The 21,364-nt window shown below is 36.0% G+C and overlaps 1 protein-coding gene across 3 annotated transcripts in view; it reads right to left on the bottom strand.

The window, feature by feature from the left end:
• LOC124352805 (translational regulator orb2) overlaps positions 1-21,364 on the bottom strand; it is a 902,153-nt gene that overhangs the window by 95,379 nt on the left and 785,410 nt on the right. The gene's annotated exons all lie outside the window — the stretch shown is intronic.

Raw genomic sequence — 21,364 nt, forward strand, 5'->3', positions numbered from 1 at the left:
TCCAAATTGTTTATTTCATCATAATTTTGTATCTCATAGACACTTAGATAATAGTTATATCACAGTCAGTCAACAGTATAGAGATTGAGTCACCATTTTTTGCCATGACCCGGTCATCAAGTTTGCCTATCGCTGCTTAATTCTTATAGCCGTGGTGACTTTTTAACGTCTGTCAAGATAAAAAATATGATCTGAGAAAAATACATATTTTGATAAATACACCCCCATTTCGACTACCACCAAAACTAGAAAGGATAAAGATAAATTTTATTCTTGTCTTTAAAAAAATTCTTACTAACGATTTCATAAAAAAGTGGATTGTGTACTTGACAAGGCAAATTGGATATAAGTTCTGAGCACATAACATGTAGTACACTTTTGACTAACCGAATATCAAAACCAACATTATGTTCACAAATAAGTTCGAATTAAATGAGACGAAACGAAAGGAAAAATACTTTTTAGGGTAAATATTCTGTAGCATTAATTGCAAAAAAGGCGTTTTAAAACATTTCAGAAAGACTCATGCAAGAATAGGAAATATATTAGGCTTTCGAACGTTCTATACTCAATCTCAATTATAAGGACGCTGCAATTTATAAACATTAGATTAAAATACAATTACGAAACACCCTGCTGTTATTTGAATACAAGCGATTTAGAGAGGAATCAACTCGCCGAAATTGTTAGTGGCTGCAAAAAGACAGCAATTAGTGAGTTATTCACGGACACACGGGCGTGTCGAAACAAATCAAGTGATTAGAATTGATAACCACCGTGTGTGCAATCACAGCTCATTTCCATAGGCTAATGACTCCGCCCAGCAGTGTCATAGCTAGCGCCATAATCGACCGTGGTCCTCCCCCTCCCCTCCCCGCACCTCTCATGTGTACGTACCACTTAATGGTTTTTGTTGCCGTTTTTGGGTACGACTTTCTTGGAGATCGATTACGTTTCTTAGATTATGTTTGTATCTGGCGTGAACATCCAATAAAAAATTCTTAATTTACTTGTGCGATATGATGAGATTGAAAAAAGACGATGCCGGAACCAAACCACTGAGAGCCTTGAAGCATCCTTGGTTTACCAGGTTCAGTTACCAGGGGTTACTCTGGACGTTACCTTTCATGGATAGGACATATAATCAACATCTGCAAAGGATCAGATGTTGGCAACTGAAATGGACTGGAACTCGGAAGCTGCAAACACAGCTTATTATGCATCAGTTGAATATCATATGAGATACGGATTGGTAGTTTGGGGTAACTCCTATGGAAACCCCTCACGCTACAAGAGAATGCAGTTAGATCTCTAGCTGGTCTCGAGCCTCTTCAAAGCTGTCGACAAGCATTTCAGTCATTTGACATACAGTAACAGCCTTCTACATCTATGAAGCCATCTTACATGTCGACAGGATAGACCTACAAACAATGGGAATATCCACTACTACCATACTCGCCACGCTTCCAGATCTGCCTCAACGTCGGGCTGCACAACCTCAACCTTCCTACATTGGCCGAAACTCAAAAAATTCTGCCAGACAACCAAAGGAACAATCGTGAAATAGACTCAAGGAAGACCATCGAGACCTTTTATGGACAAGACCAATATACGAGTACACTCTGGAAAAGTCCCTGACAACACCAAGTAGCAGATAGTAAAATGTTATTTGTTCATGACACTATTACTGTACTTGGTGTTCATGTAATAAAACGAATCTTGATTGCCTCATCTAAAGGAATTTTAGTCTCTTATCCTCAATATTATAGTCCTTTATAATTGTAACGGATTTATTACTCAATATTCCTTTAATAATAGACAAATAACACGTACGACACAAAAGTTACAGTGGACTAAATTGAATTTTCATTTTCAAGCAAGCTGTACAATAGAGAATACACACCAGGAGATTATTTTATGTACAATCGCTTTGTTAACCATTATAATTTTAAATAACTGTTCCTTAGTTTATTTCATGACATACATGATTGCCTCAGACATTATCGAGTATATAAATAAACTTCTTTATAACAAAGTATACAATATTTGACAATTTTTATGATAGTTTGACATATTTTTATATCTCCTAAGAGAAAACCAATTTGAGTCTTCAATATGAACATTACTTTACTGTACGCTGTTTACAAAAGAATTGTCTAAGAATAATTTTACAAATTTAGTATGTAAAAGACAATACTATTTGCGTTCTCGAATTATTAACACATCCTTCCCCATCCACTTGCAAACCTAATGCAGTATTTATAAAGATATATTAGCTCCATTGCAGCTAAATCGAACTTTTGCAAATAACACTCCCCCATTTTTCCCGGGCTACTATTCGTATAAAGGATGATTCGACTAGCAACTAGCATACCTGGATTAATCAACCAAGTCTAAAGAAGGAATAATGTGTTGAGGACATTAAATCTAGGCGATCTAATTGCAGGGAATTTACAAAAAATATAGTAGAAACCCCTAATAATTTGAAGAAATCCATGAAATATAGGCCATTTGTAACTCATTAGGTCATGTTAATTCATCAAAATGAAACTACATAAAATTGTACTTTATTTATAATTTGGTTTGATATTTTCGTTTTTATTACTTATACTAATGGTGGACCGTAAGTAAAATTATTGTATACAGAACATAGGAAAACGTAATTACCGTTGAGTGCAGATTTACATCATAATGGTGGTCTGTACAAGCAGTCTGGGTTATAAATTATGACGACCGCTTGGTATCCTAGTTTCGCTAAGTACTGACATACGATTTACTTTTAAGACGTACGGGTTACACTTCCCGCAAAACTGTCATAAAACTGGCGATATTTACGAGACGCTCCTCGACCCGGTGAAATATTGGATAACGCTGTTTTGGTAAGTTGGCTCATAAAGAAGGGTTTCAATAACGGCGTGCTGGGCTCCCGGCTTAATATTTAACATCACCACTTTACCCGGCGTGCTCTTGCATAATGGCCGCTACAGCTCATCTTGATGTACGGTCGTCTGATAGTGCACAAACACGAAAACAGACTACGTACAGGACACGTTAACTAAACTTTTAAACTACGAAGAGAATTGTATCTTTCATAATAAAGTTGACGAAACGTATTTTAGTACTAATAACGATTTACTCTTAATTATGTTCTTGTACTAGCGGTAGACAAATGTGAGATGTTCCATGATACATTGGAATACTGCTCGATCGAGGGTTGACATGGAATAATTACATTGACCATGTGTGTGCCAAACTGTCCTCAGGAATATATATTTTGAGGTCCTTGGCCCGGTATTGCCCGAATCAGGTACCGATTGCGGCACATTATGGGCTAATTCACTCTCACCTTTCCACATTTTTGATACCCTCCCATTCCGACTACTGACAAATCTAACGTGGCTGACAATCGATTTCTTTCTTATGGAATATTCCTCTATTGATTTCATAAAACATAATGTAACTCTTACTGGCTCTCGGTTCCTGGATCATCACAAATCATCCTTAAACTTGCTCCGTTCCCAACTTGCTCTATATACTGTTGTAATGGTATTCCTATGGAGTTGTGGGGGGCCTGTGCAGGCAATAATTTCCTAAGGGTGTTCAAATTGCAAAAAAGCGATTCGTATTATCGCAAAGTTGAATTTCAGAGGGTCGTGCAAGACTGCATTCAAAAATTTGCAACTGTTCACTTTGTCCAGTCTCTAAATTTTAGAAACATCTTTGTTCCGTTTGTCTAAATGTGCCCTAACCAGGGGACGTTTCATACACGGGTATGAGACTAGAGGCAGATATAACTACCGTACTGGAAGACAGAGGACGGTAGTTTATGAGCACTTGCCTTCGCAGGTAGGTGTTTTTCATCAACAAATAGCCAAATTCTATGAAAAACGCTAAACGCTCAAGGCGTCAAAAGATCGTCTTAAGCGCTTTCTGGTGTTAAAGGCATTTACAGCGTTGACGAGTTTCTGGCGTTTTACTGGGAGACCGCCCAATTCGATGACTGACTCCAGCGCTGGAAGTGAGTTGAGATTGGCGAAGCATGAATGAGACTGAAATGTATGAAAAATTATGTAAGTTTGAACGTGGTGGTAATGGTATGGGAGTTTAAAATTTAGAATTAATTATGACGTTTGCATACAATGTGACATTGTTTCGAGCAATTAAAAATTTGATTTGACATCCTCTATTGGCGCGTAGATTGATTTAGGATAGAAGAATGTTCTGCGACGGTGTATACTGGCGATAGGCAATGGTTTGAGATACGTTATTGGGTAGGCAAAGGTCTGAGATCCGTTCAAGATGTTCCGCGACATCGTATATTGGTGCCTTAGGTTGAGTTAAACCTACATGCGTACTGGATGATAGTTTGGCTTAAATACTTCACGGACTTTGGTAAATATATTACGGTCGATGTACAACTTACTATTCAAGGCCAAAGGCAAGTTGAGACTTTTCTCAGTGGCTTAAAATTATTTTCCAACTGCATCCCACTCCTAATCTTGACCCAGTTTCAGAAGTCCCAGTGCGCTGACCTCATCAGTCAAAGCGGGTGCCTGCATGCAGCGCTGAGCCACGCGTCTTGTCGTACAACCAATTTCCCCTCTAATTACTTGTGTCATGGCGGCAGACACAGCGAGCTGTATTTCACCACACCGTCCTTCTTTACAACTTCATTTATGGTAGAAAAAGAGACAATTTTACAGTGTCCCAACACTAAGTTTTTATACATTCTATCTAACTTATTTTTCAGGTTTAAGTACCTTATGATGTAGTATTAAATGCGTGGTAAAATTTAAATACCAAATCACAGAAAGCAACGTAACAAACAAGCGGTATCAAAAGATTGATAGAATAGATCTTAGAATAGACTCAGTGCTAAATAACGTGATCGTCTTTTTCTCTGGGTTTTGATACGTAAAATCCGGCTGTAATGGCTGCCATCTTGATTTTAGCTCCATAAAAACAATGTAAAACTATTCGATCTTATTGTTAGTCTTAAGATTATGATAATACGTGTTATGTATGATTTTAACAATATTATTAATCACTTAAATACGATTTTAGATATTTTTATTGACTTTGGAAAATAAATCTCGTACCTTTTTGCACCTCATCATCAAAACATATGTATTTTCAAAGAAAAACCAATAACCTTTTTCATGCACATTAATCTGTTTTAAAAGTAGTAATCTCTTACTAAACGGCCAGAAACACACGCAACAGTGTTAGAAATTAACATTGCTTTTATGGAATAATACTGTAGCCTCTTTTAGGCACCCTTTTCGAAACATAGTAGTTGTACTCGTAAATTAACTAACTTTAAAAACTTCGAACAGCAATAAAACATCCTAATTGTTACGGGTGTTAACGAAATGTTAAGCAGTATTAATGACAGTAATACAATAATAGAAAAATAACGTCGTTAGCAAAAAGTGACATTGGTAGTAATAGGACAACACATTGCAGCGTTAATATTTATTTTTGAGCGATTAAAAATATTTATTCAAAGAAAAATGTACCTAAGACATATTTTTCAATAGCAATTAAAAATTGTGTTGAAGACTCATTCAGATGGGAATTGTAAACCGAACCTATTATGTATGAATGCTTTTAGTATAACACCAAGAAGATGTATGTGCCAGTGTACAGTTTTAGTAAATACATGTAGGTGATCGACAATGTCAGCTGGTGCGTCGCGACGCGGCGCCTCGGTCTGATTATTCTATCTGTAAAGCGTCGGGACGCCGCGCCGCGCCATGTCCGCGTCCCGCTTCAACATTGGCAGTGCATTTCATCACACATGTTTTGTTTCTAAACAGCTCGTCTACTATACTTACTGCCTTTTGTTAAACATGTATCTCACTTTAATAGAACGGCGATGTTCTCTTAAGTACAAACCGCATTAGGGGCAATGTGCCTAAGTGATGCCTCTTCTTCACCGTATCTAAAAAGCATACCGTATTTCAATGATTTAGATTTCTTTCGTCGTGCTGTCATAGATAATTGTATAGCGGTTCTATACTTAAATTGTTTCAGTATTAAATAGACCTCGTTAAGCGCAGGACATCAAAGGATGTTGTAGTATTATGTGGTAAGTATTATAGTGATTGTCATTACCGAGTGGGTGCGAACGGTATATTATCAGTAATAAATTGTGTCCAGCCACTTTAGTTATGATAGTTTACTAAGAATTATTACCTAACAAATATAATAAGTTCCATCTATCACTAACAGAATACTCGTAATTATTACGTAGCAGAAATCAGAAATCTTTATTTCTTTGTAATGACACACTATAATAAGAATGAAGGGTTCCATGGTAGGAATCCTGTGTGGCTCTGAGTTCCATTAAAACATTGTGCGCTTACTACGTACCTGTAATATAGTATACACCTACATACATATGTAAGTTTAAAGAAAGAAATATGAGCATTAAAACCTTGAAAAGTAAAATAAATTTGGAAAAACATGCGCAGTATCGGCTAATATATACAAGTTCATACTACGACTGTTACAGAATAGTTGTAACCACACTTAACTACACTAACTGCAGTAATTGACTAGAACTTTATTAATACTGTTCTTATTTGTATTATGTTAAAAGATTTCTAAATCAGATATTATATAAAAACGAAATAAAAAACATAAGACAAAGACAAAATATATAAAATAAAAGCATTGATTTAAATTTGATTTCAAGTAGGCTAAAAATTGTCAATTCCAAAGTTATTATATTAAAATTTATGAAGTGAACGTTTAACTTTGTAGATATTTAAATACTCATCAAGACGAGGAAAGACCAGCTGTACCACAGGGCTTGTGCAGAATAAATGTAATATATACGATCCCCCAAATTATATGATAAAATATTTCTGAAAGGAAGATGTTGATAGTTAATATTCAGTAGTGACGTAATTAACTCATCAGTGAGTGTTACACGCTTTGCAGCAGCTTGGCGGAGAATGGAGTTTACTGCAAGTAATTATCAACGGCTAATCTTAACCGATCTTTAAACACAACTTTCGTACACATAAAGTGATCCCCATAGAGTGCTCTGCGGTTCAACTTAATAGAGCTATAAAGGGCAATTAAAGCACAGCCGTAAGGGTAAGCATGTTAGTGGCTGTAGTCGTAAAAAACTAATTTATTGTTCCAAATTGTTTCTAAAACATATAATCCCTTGGCTTTGACCAAAACATTGTGTATTACAGCTTGTGGGGTACTATCAATCAAAATTTGATCTAAGGGATCTATCGGAAAAGTGAAGGATTCTATGCAATTGCATATTACTATTATTATTACTATTATAATTTCAAATATGATATCCTATATGATATCAGAAGAAAATTGTTGTCTGAAAAAGCTTTTTGTAATGCAACTTTTATAAATTGAGCTAAATACTATTTGGCAGTCACTGTGGAACGAAGAAAAATACAAGAAATATAAATAAAGTGACAGCTAAAACAAAGTTACATAAATTATTTTTCTATTTCCTTTAATTCGTTAAGCAAGATGTGTACGCGAGCTTGACTCCCTTCCACAGTTAATAGTTCATTATAGTGATACGCACATTTGGCATTATCTTTCACTTATGACAACGTTATGTGCAAAAAATACAGTGTTCAATGTATTGTAAGAAGTAGCAGGCCATACACTAAGTCCCACTAAGCCCATATGCATAAATTTTAAATATTTGTACCAACATCTGAAGATGTTTCCTTTTTTAGAAGAACAATCACAAATTACCAATAAAAATTAGTATTATACCCCATGGTAACGTTTTTATAATTATTTAAAAAGTACACCAATTATATTGAGCATCATAGATTAGTATGAAGTCTAATAAATGTCATATGAAGTGTAAAAGCTACACCTTAAGAGCGAAAAAGGAGAGATCAAAGTGCAAGAGATTAATATAGAAATCCAATCTAAAGTTTCCTTAAGTTCTCGAACGAAGATTGTAGACAAAAAGCAATCAAAGATAAACCAAACCGGGATCCACCCGTCTCTTAATTGAAACCGAGACGTTACTATGCAGGGCACGATCTCTGGTGAACACTGAGGCTAGGCCAGCGCCACCCTCGGTATTTTATAACCACACATATTTTATTATTAAATACGAAAGTGTTTGCAAGAAAAAACTCAATTTTTGCAGACGTGTAAACTGTATACTAAATATTGTAACAGATTTGTTTCTCCAGAAATCAAATTCTTCCAGTGAAAATCAGCTTTGGCAACCCCTCTAACTGTGCTAACGACTTTGTCTTAGTAATCCAAAATAAATATTTTCACTTCATATTCAAGTTTTTGAGTCATACACACTTGCTTTGCGCTACTGCTGAGAATATACTTTTGATTCACAACAATGTATGTCACATGTTTAAATTATTTAATTAAACGATTTAATAAAACAAGAAGAAAAGGCGATTAAATTATAACTTAACAACTAAAGACAATGGGAAACTTTAAATCATCACTAAATACTTTACGTTAAATTTTAATAATGCTAAACGATATCGAGTATCGTTGATCGCTGCAACGCGAAGTATAATGGCTTGAAGCCAATGCTAACAACTATTACTGTTCTGTTAAACTTTGACAACATTACGGGACTTTAATTAAAGTGCCAACGACAATACAAAGTTGCCCGTTCTACAACATGACTAAATATCGACGGCCATTAATTTAATATAGGTGACAGGCCACATAATGAACTGGCCGTAATTGATACCAGAGGTCAAAGCGGCGGGAACATATTCCACACCGTTATATTGCATAACATACTCGACCAAATACTCTCTTTAACACTGTATTCGTTTACGGTGTTGACCACAGTATTAGTACACATTTACAACATTTATTTAAAGCATTTAATAATGTAGTAATTCCCTCATATAATTTAAAGTGTACCACCATTTACGCTATCAGTTCACAACATTTCCTGTTTTCAAAATTTCTTGTTTCTAATTGCTTTAGTCTGAAGATGCGTACAGATTTTTCCAAATAAATTGATATAACCGGGTATCGACATAAGATAAGATTGACAAGAATAAGAACTAACGCTCGTTTACTAAGAATAATAATGTAACATTTGTATAATTGTACACAGTGCTTAACAAAGGTGTACGTTTTTAATGGCTGCTATATATTCTCTTAGAAAGTAAATAATACTTTATTTCTATTTCAAAACCAGAATTATCAAAAAATAAAACTATTTGTTTTGATGGAAAATGAAAGTTATAATGGTTGAATCAATAAAAATAATTGAATTGATCCCCATAAGTACTTTCTAAATCAATACAAGGTGGTAATGTGATACTAATTATTCCACTCTTTAATTCGTAAGTATTGAAAACAAATAAATATCATAATAACATGAAATGTGGCGTAGATCAGTATGAAAAGTATGAATTATTTCATATTATCAGAGGAATTTTCATTTCATAGTCCTGTAATATCTGACTTTAGAGATCGGATTATGAAGATTGTTCTACAGGTGTTCTGAGATCCACACTAAACCGTAGGATGACGTGAAGCCATGCTCATGTTAATGGGGAAGAGTGGAATTTGGCACTGGAAACAGAGCAGACAAATAATAAAAGCTACCATTAAAACCCTTCTGGTTCTGAATCCACATAAATCTGTTGCATTCTCTTTGATATTCCTAATTGGGTAATTAATTCAAGATAATTGCTAAGAGACATACAATGTTTCCAGTAATGAGGCTGTAAATCATTCGGCAGCACTTCATACTTCGGTAATTGTGACATTAAAATACGAATTTGGTCGAAGTTTACGTTTAAGAAAATATTTTACAATATTCTGTATTACTAATGTTACTTTGGTTCTAATTCCTATGGAATTAATCCTTATTTCAATGCCGGCGTGTAGAAACACAGCCTTGTTTTAGACATAATTTCCAACATACAAGGAGTCAGTGATGAGGAATTACCGAAACACACAAACAGGTGGTTTACCTTATCGATTGAAAACCTTTTTCCTTCGTTCACATAGGACAAGAAGATGCAAATTGAACTTAGTTACAGTTTATTGCACTTAGTCCTATGCCTTTGCGCTATCACCCCTTCTAAGACTCTAAAGGTCCCCCCCCCATCATCTATGTATGTTACACAATTTTCCATTTAAAGCTGGCAGGTGTAATTGGGGGGAGGACAATGCTCACTTGTTAGCCAGAAACCCCCTTTAACATTAAATTAACTACGTAAGGTTATTACACAAAAATTCAAATAAATATCTGAATATCTGGCTATATCTTCTGTTGGAGCTACGACATTTTCCGCTTAATGTTAAACATTTCTAAATTTGAGGAGATAAAAAAAAATATTCCAAAATAAAAAATATTGGCCATTTAGCTTACATGTCAAATATTCTCTAAGAAAGGTCTTAAACATTACTAATGAAGATAATTCGTCACAGTTTCAAGTGTATATCTAAATATTTACGCATGGTAACATCATAGCTTCAATACAGATAAAAGGAGCAGGCGGTGTGACGACGTGATAAATGTAAACACTTCTGGTATATTAGTGTTCACTAGACGATGCACTGCAAATGGTAACATCACATTTTCAATTAAGAGAGCGAGAGCGGGCAGTGTGACGACGTGGTATATGTAAACACTTCTGGCATATTAGTGTTCACTAGACGACACGCTGCACATGGTAACATCACATTTTCAATTAAGAGAAGCGAGATCGGGCAGTGTGGCGACGTGGTATATGTAAACACTTCTGGTATATTAGTGTTCACTATACGATGCACTGCAAATGGTAACATCACATTTTCAATTAAGAGAGCGAGAGCGGGCAGTGTGGCGACGTGGTATATGTAAACACTTCTGGTATATTAGTGTTCACTAGACGACGCGCTGCACATGGTAACATCACATTTTCAATTAAGAGAGCGAGAGCGGGGCAGTGTGACGACGTGGTATATGTAAACACTTCTGGCATATTAGTGTTCACTAGACGACACGCTGCACATGGTAACATCACATTTTCAATTAAGAGAGCGAGATCGGGCAGTGTGGCGACGTGGTATATGTAAACACTTCTGGTATATTAGTGTTCACTATACGATGCACTGCAAATGGTAACATCACATTTTCAATTAAGAGAGCGAGAGCGGGCAGTGTGGCGACGTGGTATATGTAAACACTTCTGGTATATTAGTGTTCACTATACGATGCACTGCAAATGGTAACATCACATTTTCAATTAAAGCGAGAGCGGGCAGTGTGGCGACGTGGTAATGTAAACACTTCTGGTATATTAGTGTTCACTATACGATGCACTGCAAATGGTAACATCACATTTTCAATTAAGAGAGCGAGAGCGGGCAGTGTGGCGACGTGGTATATGTAAACACTTCTGGTATATTAGTGTTCACTAGACGACGCGCTGCACATGGTAACAGCACATTTTCAATTAAGATAGCAAGAGCAGGCGGTGTGGCGACGTGGTATATGTAAGCGCTTCTGGTATATTACTGTTCACTAGACGACGCGCTGCACATGGTAACAGCACATTTTCAATTAAGATAGCAAGAGCAGGCGGTGTGGCGACGTGGTATATGTAAGCGCTTCTGGTATATTAGTGTTCACTAGACGATGCACTGCAAATGGTAACATCACATTTTCAATTAAGAGAGCGAGAGCGGGCAGTGTGACGACGTGGTATATGTAAACACTTCTGGCATATTAGTGTTCACTAGACGACACGCTGCACATGGTAACATCACATTTTCAATTAAGAGAGCGAGAGCGGGCAGTGTGGCGACGTGGTATATGTAAACACTTCTGGTATATTAGTGTTCACTATACGATGCACTGCAAATGGTAACATCACATTTTCAATTAAGAGAGCGAGAGCGGGCAGTGTGGCGACGTGGTATATGTAAACACTTCTGGTATATTAGTGTTCACTAGACGATGCGCTGCACATGGTAACAGCACATTTTCAATTAAGAGAGCGAGAGCGGGCAGTGTGGCGACGTGGTATATGTAAACACTACTGGTATATTAGTGTTCACTAGACGATGCACTGCAAATGGTAACATCACATTTTCAATTAAGAGAGCGAGAGCGGGCAGTGTGACGACGTGGTATATGTAAACACTTCTGGCATATTAGTGTTCACTAGACGACACGCTGCACATGGTAACATCACATTTTCAATTAAGAGAGCGAGAGCGGGCAGTGTGGCGACGTGGTATATGTAAACAATTCTGGTATATTAGTGTTCACTATACGATGCACTGCAAATGGTAACATCACATTTTCAATTAAGAGAGCGAGAGCGGGCAGTGTGGCGACGTGGTATATGTAAACACTTCTGGTATATTAGTGTTCACTAGACGATGCACTGCAAATGGTAACAGCACATTTTCAATTAAGAGAGCGAGAGCGGGCAGTGTGGCGACGTGGTATATGTAAACACTTCTGGTATATTAGTGTTCACTATACGATGCACTGCAAATGGTAACATCACATTTTCAATTAAGAGAGCGAGAGCGGGCAGTGTGGCGACGTGGTATATGTAAACACTTCTGGTATATTAGTGTCCACTAGACGACGCGCTGCACATGGTAACAGCACATTTTCAATTAAGATAGCAAGAGCAGGCGGTGTGGCGACGTGGTATATGTAAGCGCTTCTGGTATATTAGTGTTCACTAGACGACGCGCTGCACATGGTAACAGCACATTTTCAATTAAGATAGCAAGAGCAGGCGGTGTGGCGACGTGGTATATGTAAGCGCTTCTGGTATATTAGTGTTCACTAGACGACGCGCTGCACATGGTAACAGCACATTTTCAATTAAGATAGCAAGAGCAGGCGGTGTGGCGACGTGGTATATGTAAGCGCTTCTGGTATATTAGTGTTCACTAGACGACGCGCTGCACATGGTAATAGCACATTTTCAATTAAGATAGCAAGAGCAGGCGGTGTGGCGACGTGGTATATGTAAGCGCTTCTGGTATATTAGTGTTCACTAGACGACGCGCTGCACATGGTAACAGCACATTTTCAATTAAGAGAGCGAGAGCAGGCGGTGTGGTGACGTGGTATATGTAAGCGCTTCTGGTATATTGGATACCCTTGATTGGGTTTCCACCACTAATCCCCCTCGCCATTGAACTTTACCAACTACCGATCTGATTGTGACCGTACCCTCACACGAGTTTCCGTCCCCGAGCCAACACCATTGTATTATTCATGTATTTATTGTACTTTGCGTACATGGCGGAAATTAAGTATCAACCCCTATCCACCGCCCTATCCTAAAACTGACATACGAGATATGAGTTTTGGACCCCTAAACCCAAATCCTAGACACGCCAGTGTTGAAATATAGTATTTTCACTATGTTATTCCGTATTGGAACCATAATTAATTATAAACATACTTTTAACCTCAAACCATTTTTTATCTTTGAACATTAAATTCGCAAGGCGTTAAAAAAGCGAAATCTAATCGCCGCGCCGAGACCACTGATAACGCCATCTACCGCAAAGTCAACAGGACTGGACGTGACGTGCGACACGACGTGATGTGATGCGACAGGCAGTTATTGGAATAACTAAATATAAAAACGTGGCGTCCGCTCTGACACTATGTCCGAAACAAAGGCCAGGCGTCGCGACGTCGATATAACAGTTGATAGGTGTCAAACATCTTTAAATTTAAAAAACTAGACAACCAACAACACAAAAGGATTCAGATTTGTTTCGGAAAACTGACGTACTTTGTATAAATAGCTTTGAGACAAATGAGTTTCAGAGACCAGGTCAGAACACACAACTTTAGAAAATACACAATCGATAATACGAAATGATCTAGATTTGTTACGGAAAACGGACGGATTTTGTATTAGTAGTTTGTAGACAACTGAGTTTCAGGGATCGAATCAGAATACATAACTTTAGAAAAATACACAATCAATAACACAAAAGAATCCAGATTTGTTACGGAAAACTGGCAGGGTTTGTAGACAACTGAGTTTCAGAGACCCGATCAAAACACATACATACAAAGAAAAACACAATCAATGATACGAAAGATTCCATATTTGTTACGGAAAACGGACAGAGTTCGTATAAATCAAAATTGTAGACAATTGAGTTAAGTGTATTATTTAATAGTACGAAAGGATGCAGAATTGTTACGGAACACGAATAGGGTTTGTATAAATAGTTAGTAGACAACCGAGTTTAATCAATAATATGTGAGTATCCAGATTTGTTACGGAAAATTTGTAGAGTTTGTATAAATAGTTTATAGACGATAGAGGTTAATAAAAAATTCGAAAGTATCCCGATTTGTTACGGAAAACTGGCATAGTTTGTATAAATAGTTTGTAGACAACCGAGTTTAATCAATAATACGAGAGTATCCAGATTTGTTACGGAAAACTGGCAGAGTTTGTATAAATAGTTTGTAGTCGATAGAGTTTAATAAAAAATACGAAAGTATCCAGATTTGTTACGGAAAACTGGCAGAGTTTGTATAGTTTGTAGACAACTGAGTTTCAGAGACCCGATCAAAACACATACATACAAAGAAAACCACAATCAATGATACGAAAGATTCCATATTTGTTACGGAAAACGGACAGAGTTTCGTATAAATCAAATGTAGACAATTGAGTTAAGTGTATTATTTAATAGTACGAAAGGATGCAGAATTGTTACGGAACACGAATAGGGTTTGTATAAATAGTTAGTAGACAACCGAGTTTAATCAATAATATGTGAGTATCCAGATTTGTTACGGAAAATTTGTAGAGTTTGTATAAATAGTTTATAGACGATAGAGGTTAATAAAAAATTCGAAAGTATCCCGATTTGTTACGGAAAACTGGCATAGTCTGTATAAATAGTTTGTAGACAACCGAGTTTAATCAATAATACGAGAGTATCCAGATTTGTTACGGAAAACTGGCAGAGTTTGTATAAATAGTTTGTAGTCGATAGAGTTTAATAAAAAATACGAAAGTATCCAGATTTGTTACGGAAAACTGGCAGAGTTTGTATAATAGTTTGTAGACAACCGAGTTTAATCAATAATACGAGAGTATCCAGATTTGTTGCGGAGTTTGTATAAATAGTTTGTAGACAACCGAGTTTAATCAATAATACGAGAGTATCCATATTTGTTACGGAGTTTGTATAAATAGTTTGTAAAATAGACAACCGAGTTTAATCAATAATACGAGAGTATCCAGATTTGTAACGGAGTTTGTATAAATAGTTTGTAGACAACCGAGTTTAATCAATAATACGAGAGTATCCATATTTGTTACGGAGTTTGTATAAATAGTTTGTAAAATAGACAACCGAGTTTAATCAATAATACGAGAGTATCCAGATTTGTTACGGAGTTTGTATACATAGTTTGTAGACAACCGAGTTTAATCAATAATACGAGAGTATCCATATTTGTTACGGAGTTTGTATAAATAGTTTGTAAAATAGACAACCGAGTTTAATCAATAATACGAGAGTATCCATATTTGTTACGGAGTTTGTATAAATAGTTTGTAAAATAGACAACCGAGTTTAATCAATAATACGAGAGTATCCAGATTTGTTACGGAGTTTGTATACATAGTTTGTAGACAACCGAGTTTAATCAATAATACGAGAGTATCCAGATTTGTTACGGAGTTTGTATAAATAGTTTGTAGACAACCGAGTTTAATCAATAATACGAGAGTATCCAGATTTGTTACGGAGTTTGTATAAATAGTTTGTAGACAACCGAGTTTCAGGGACCAGGTCCACAGCGAGTGTACGGTAGGAATACAGATGCTAGTATTGAGTTTCCCCACGTACCGGTCCATTTGGGCTCAGGCCAACACTAATATTATGTCTCATGACAACATACTTATATTATACCTGTCATATTTTCTTCCGGGCGTCTCTCTCTTAGCTGCCACTTCGTTCCAAATGATTCTTCGGCTATACATAGGTATCTCGTATATTGTGTTACAGTACTGTCTGTTAAAAGTGAGGAATGGTTTAAAGATTTTATTGCGTATTTGTATTTTTCTATTACCTTAAAACAGTCTAAATCGGTTGGGCAAGTTTAAAAAATAATTTCATTGTCAAAATCTTTTAAGTCAGGAAAAATAACATGTTTCGATGTTCCACTCACCCACAACTGATTTTGTATCTTTGTAATGTGTTATTAATATTGACTTTGTTTGACCTTTTCTTGCAATATAAGGACTATTTTTTTAATGATACCGCACAACAAAAATAACTAAAAATATGCTGTGACTATAACAAGTTTAAAATTTATAACTTCATTCTTCAACTAGCATTTTGCATTTTTCTTAAAAAATGCAAAAAATTAAACTTGTTACATTAGTTTGGGCGAGTTGACGCTAGTCATCCATCACTTCCATCTTGGAACTTCCTTCATAACCACTAAGCGAGCCATTACGGTTCAAATGAATCACTACAAGAACTAAACTAAATAATTAGTTCACCAAATGTTTTAGTATAATGAATTTAAAACACTTTATTAAACTTTATTACTAAAAATAATTTTGCACAACATAAACCTTTTGTTAAAAAAGAGTGATTTTGAATAAAAAGAGGATTTTAAAATTAGTTGTACATTAATTTTTGACGGCTTTACCTGAGGTTATGATTTCACAACTTGTTATTTAAACCTGAATATGTTCTCAACTAAGTTATATTTTAGATTAAAATCTAATATACATGTATTAGTGTTTTCTTCCAAATATGAGTTTTTTTTACAATGTGAAACATTACATATTTTTATATAACTTATTGTCCTAATACAAATCGAAGTACAGTAGACTACGCATAAAGTATATAATACAGTAACTCAATTCACTCACTCGTGGTAAAAACAATCAAGTAATAACTAGTAAATATACTACTTTATTGAATTATCTCAGTAAATGTACACGGCATGAACTTGAGGGCCGAGTTGTTGAATTAACAAGTCATTAGTTATATTAAAAACGTAATAGTATAACTTTAAAATCAAGTGACTGGAGATAACCGGCAAAAACAGACTAATCGAAAAGTTTAACCACTTTATAAACGTTGGAAGTTTAAACTGGCTTAGGAGGAAAGAAGAGGGACTTATCTGTCGCTCTCCCTCGGCAAACGTTATATTTTCCTCGAGATATAAAATCATTTTAGAACTTTATCATTACTCCTCAGATCTCTTAAAAGCATATAGTAAATAAATTAAAACTTTTACTACTGCAGTTATGAAAATAAATTATTAAAAAATAGTAATTGAGACAAATTATTGACTTTGATGTATCAATGATGTTATTTTGTTACATTTAATTTATTAATTATTTGTAATTGTTTCCAATGTAAGCAGGTCTAAAGGATAATAAATTGATTTTCCTGATTATCGGACGACTATCAAGCGACTGTACGGCAAGTAGGTAACCACCTAATGAGATTGACCTTACTAGAGAAATTCGCCTAAACAATGCTCGCTTACATTATTGCGCAATAACACGAAACTGAAATTGCACAGTCCACAACATGATTAAATACCGTTGGTCGTTAATTCAATATGGCTGACAAGCCACATAATGAACTGGCCGTAATTGATACCAAAGGCCGTGGCGGCGCGGACACATTGGTAATTAAACAGCTGGATCATTATTATTTAACCCATCCGTTCCAAGGACCACTGGGCGGCCATAATGACAACTCCGGCTCGCATCATACCGGATAAATTTATATACAATGCATCGTATACATTACACAAAATACTTCCGGATACAAGTATTTGTGCTTATTTTTAATTACTGGTCACTGGGAATAAAAAATACAAATAAACTAAAGAGACAAGACGTTTTGTTCTCATCTGTCTCGGCCACCACCACTATACAATATTTCCACTTATAGATGTTCTTCCTTGATGCTTTATATCGAGAAAAGGTTCCTATTGAAAACAAATATTTGCTTATAATTACACAAATCCATTTAGTTTTACACAGTGGACAAAAAATTCATGTCTATATCTAGAAAATGATAGAGTTCTTTAGTCTGAGATTTCGGAATTAGTTAACATTAAATCCTGTAATATGAAATTTGTTCTGGTCTTTTTGGGAGAAAATTTCCAAACTAGAACCCTATCTAAGAGATGATGCGGTCATGTGTCTCAGAATTCCAAAATAGCTGCAATCAAAATGTTTAATACTCAATTTTTTCTAATCTTGTTGGAAGAAATTCCCTGACTAGGTACTAAGCACCGAGTCTCAGGTTTTCGAAATGGTTACCAACAAATGGTTACCTTTATTTACAAGCCCTTTTTTTATTACGAAGCTAGTTCTAGTCTCTTTGGGAGAAATGCTCTACACTAGAACCCTATCTAGGAGATGATACGGTTCTGTGTTACCGAATTCCGAAATAGTTACAAAAAAATCCCTTATTACCTCATTTGTACTATTTGGTATTATTGCCAGGAAAGTTAAAACTAGTCTAAGATGTTAATCTGACGGTGGAATATCCCTAATTATGCCTAAGGTACATGATGAAAATAGGAAAACAACATTTCACAGCTTTCTTTCTCTTTGGACCAGACTTTGGATCTTTTAATGGCCTAGAAGGACGTAATCTGGCATTATTTTCTATACTGCGACCTTACAGAAGTCATTGCTAACTGATAAACCTTTTTAAACTTAAACCTACGCCGTGAACACCAAACCCGTAAGGAGGTGTGTACGGTTGAAGTAACATTAACACTGGCATCATCCTATAACTTTATCTGAGGTTCATAAGGATTCTTATATCAACACTATTAAGAGAAACTCTCTTCTCAGACCTCTCACCCCATCCAATTAGCCCCTGAATTCCATCAGTGATATCGTGAAATTCCAATGCATAGTACTGTACACTGACCGTGTAGTACAAAATTCAAACTGTACAATTGATTTAAATAGCATAATTATTGCCATTAGTATATCATTATTCACATTATCTTAATTCAATAGCAATACTCAAAAATTGTATGACAATATTCTTCTTGTTTGGAGTTTAACTGCTTTTGAAATGACAGGTATTTTGAAATGCTGTATTATCGACACTTTGATGACAGGTACACCTCATGCAAAACACTATCTGAGGTTAAAACAACAGATAATACAAAATAAAGAGCACAGCAGTAATTTATAAATATAATTCATTACAATCCTGGTCTGTGTCATGCTCAAATAAGTTATAAAAATTTCAAAATATTGTGTTACACGTAAACGAAACCATTTAAGTACAACAGTTTCCATAAATATTCTTAACGATTTTGTTGGAGTTTACATTAACCTTTCTTCCAATACTCGGCTGGAATGTTTGATGATCCGAGAGCTTCTTCTATCCTATAAATAAACACATTACTTTTCTAAATGATAGCCTGCTTATCTTTACGCAGGGCATCTCGAGAATGAATAGATCTTTTTGGTTTTGAAATTTTGCAAGCAATTTCAGCTAAGTCAATTTGACAAGCAGCTTCAGTTTCCAACGGAGGGAGGTGTGAGGGCGCTTAATAGTTGGGAGCAGCAGAACATGTAACCATGGATAAACCCATAATAATCTTAAAGTATTAACTTATATATATATTGTATGTATCTAAACAAGTTCACCATCACCATCTACCATACAAATTAAAATTCCTTACATGGCAACTGCAACATTTGAGGATTTAAAGGCGACCTCATTTAGTGTCGGAGCTGAAAACATTTCTAAATTTCTTAAACGTTTTGTTCACTACGACGCCTGCGCATACGTAAATTGAAAAACAGAATATTCAGTGATTTATTTTCTGAAGTCTCTGCTAACAGACGTAATAGATGGTTCTGTAAAACTACCTTTTATCTTCTTGAATTCGGAATGAGCAAACTTTAGATTTCTGAAAGATAATAACTGAGATTCCCATATTTTATTATGAGAATTAATAGCGTTAATTCCGGCTAGTTTGGTTAATATATACCGCAGAAAATCTATTTGAACCGTATTCATAGAATATACGGAGTTGATTTAGTAGCTTAGTAAATCATGACCTCCAGACCCCAAAGCCATCATTCACCAGAAGGTTAACATTGACATGCACCAGCGGCTAGCAGAATCTGTCTAACCGGTCATTGGATGTTGTTCGGAAGTAACGTTTGACCTGTTTCGTAGCGATTACGCATTTAAAACCTTCTTAGTTCAAACTTTACTTCAATTTAACATATATAAATGTTCATAATTCTTCAGTCGGGTGTTGACAAACGTTGGATTACAACGCCACCGCACCAAGCGCTAAAATAGTAGTTAGTAGCAGTAGTAACAGCTGGTATTAACAGCTAGTAGTACCAGTAGTAACAGCTAGTAGTAGCAGTGGTAAAAACTAGTAGAAGCAGTAGTAACAGCTAGTAGTAGCAGTAGTCACAGCTAGTAGAAGCATAGTAACAGCTAGTAATAGCAGTAGAAACAGCTAGTAGTAGCAGTAGTAACAGCTCGTAGTAACAGCTAGTAGTAACAGTAGCAACAGCTAGTGGTAGCAGTAGTAACGGCTAGTAGAAGCATAGTAACAGCTAGTAATAGCAGTAGAAACAGCTAGTAGTAGCAGTAGTAACAGCTCGTAGTAACAGTTAGTAGTAACAGCTAGTAGTAACAGTAGCAACAGCTAGTGGTAGCAGTAGTAACGGCTAGTAGTAACAGCTAGTGGTAGCAGTAGTAACGGCTAGTAGTAACAGCTAGTATTAGCAGTAGTAGCAGTAGTAACAGCTAGTAGTAGCAGTAGAAACAGCTAGTAGCAGCAGTAGTAACAGTTGGTAGTAACAGCTAGTGGTAGCAGTAATAACAGCTCGTAGTAACGGTTAGTAGTAACAGCTAGTAGTAGCAGTAGTAACAGCTAGTAGCAGCAGTAGTAACAGTTGGTAGTAACAGCTAGTGGTAGCAGTAATAACAGCTCGTAGTAACAGCTAGTAGTAGCAGTAGTAACAGCTAGTAGTAGGAGTGGTAAAAACTAGTAGAAGCAGTAGTAACAGCTAGTAGTAGCAGTAGTAACAGCTAGTAGCAGCAGTAGTAACAGTTGGTAGTAACAGCTAGTGGTAGCAGTAATAACAGTTAGTAGTAACAGCTAGTAGTAGCAGTAGTAACAGCTAGTAGTAGCAGTAGTAACAGCTAGTAGTAGCAGTAGCAACAGCTAGTAGTAGCAGTAGCAACAGCTAGTAGTAGCAGTAGTAACAGCTAGTAGTAGCAGTAGCAACAGCTAGTGGTAGCAGTAGTAACGGCTAGTAGTAACAGCTAGTAGTAGCAGTAGTAACAGCTAGTAGTGGCAGTAGTAGACCGATAACGAGAT

This window comes from Homalodisca vitripennis, chromosome 1, assembly GCF_021130785.1.
Source record: "Homalodisca vitripennis isolate AUS2020 chromosome 1, UT_GWSS_2.1, whole genome shotgun sequence".
Lineage (NCBI taxonomy): Eukaryota > Metazoa > Arthropoda > Insecta > Hemiptera > Cicadellidae > Homalodisca > Homalodisca vitripennis.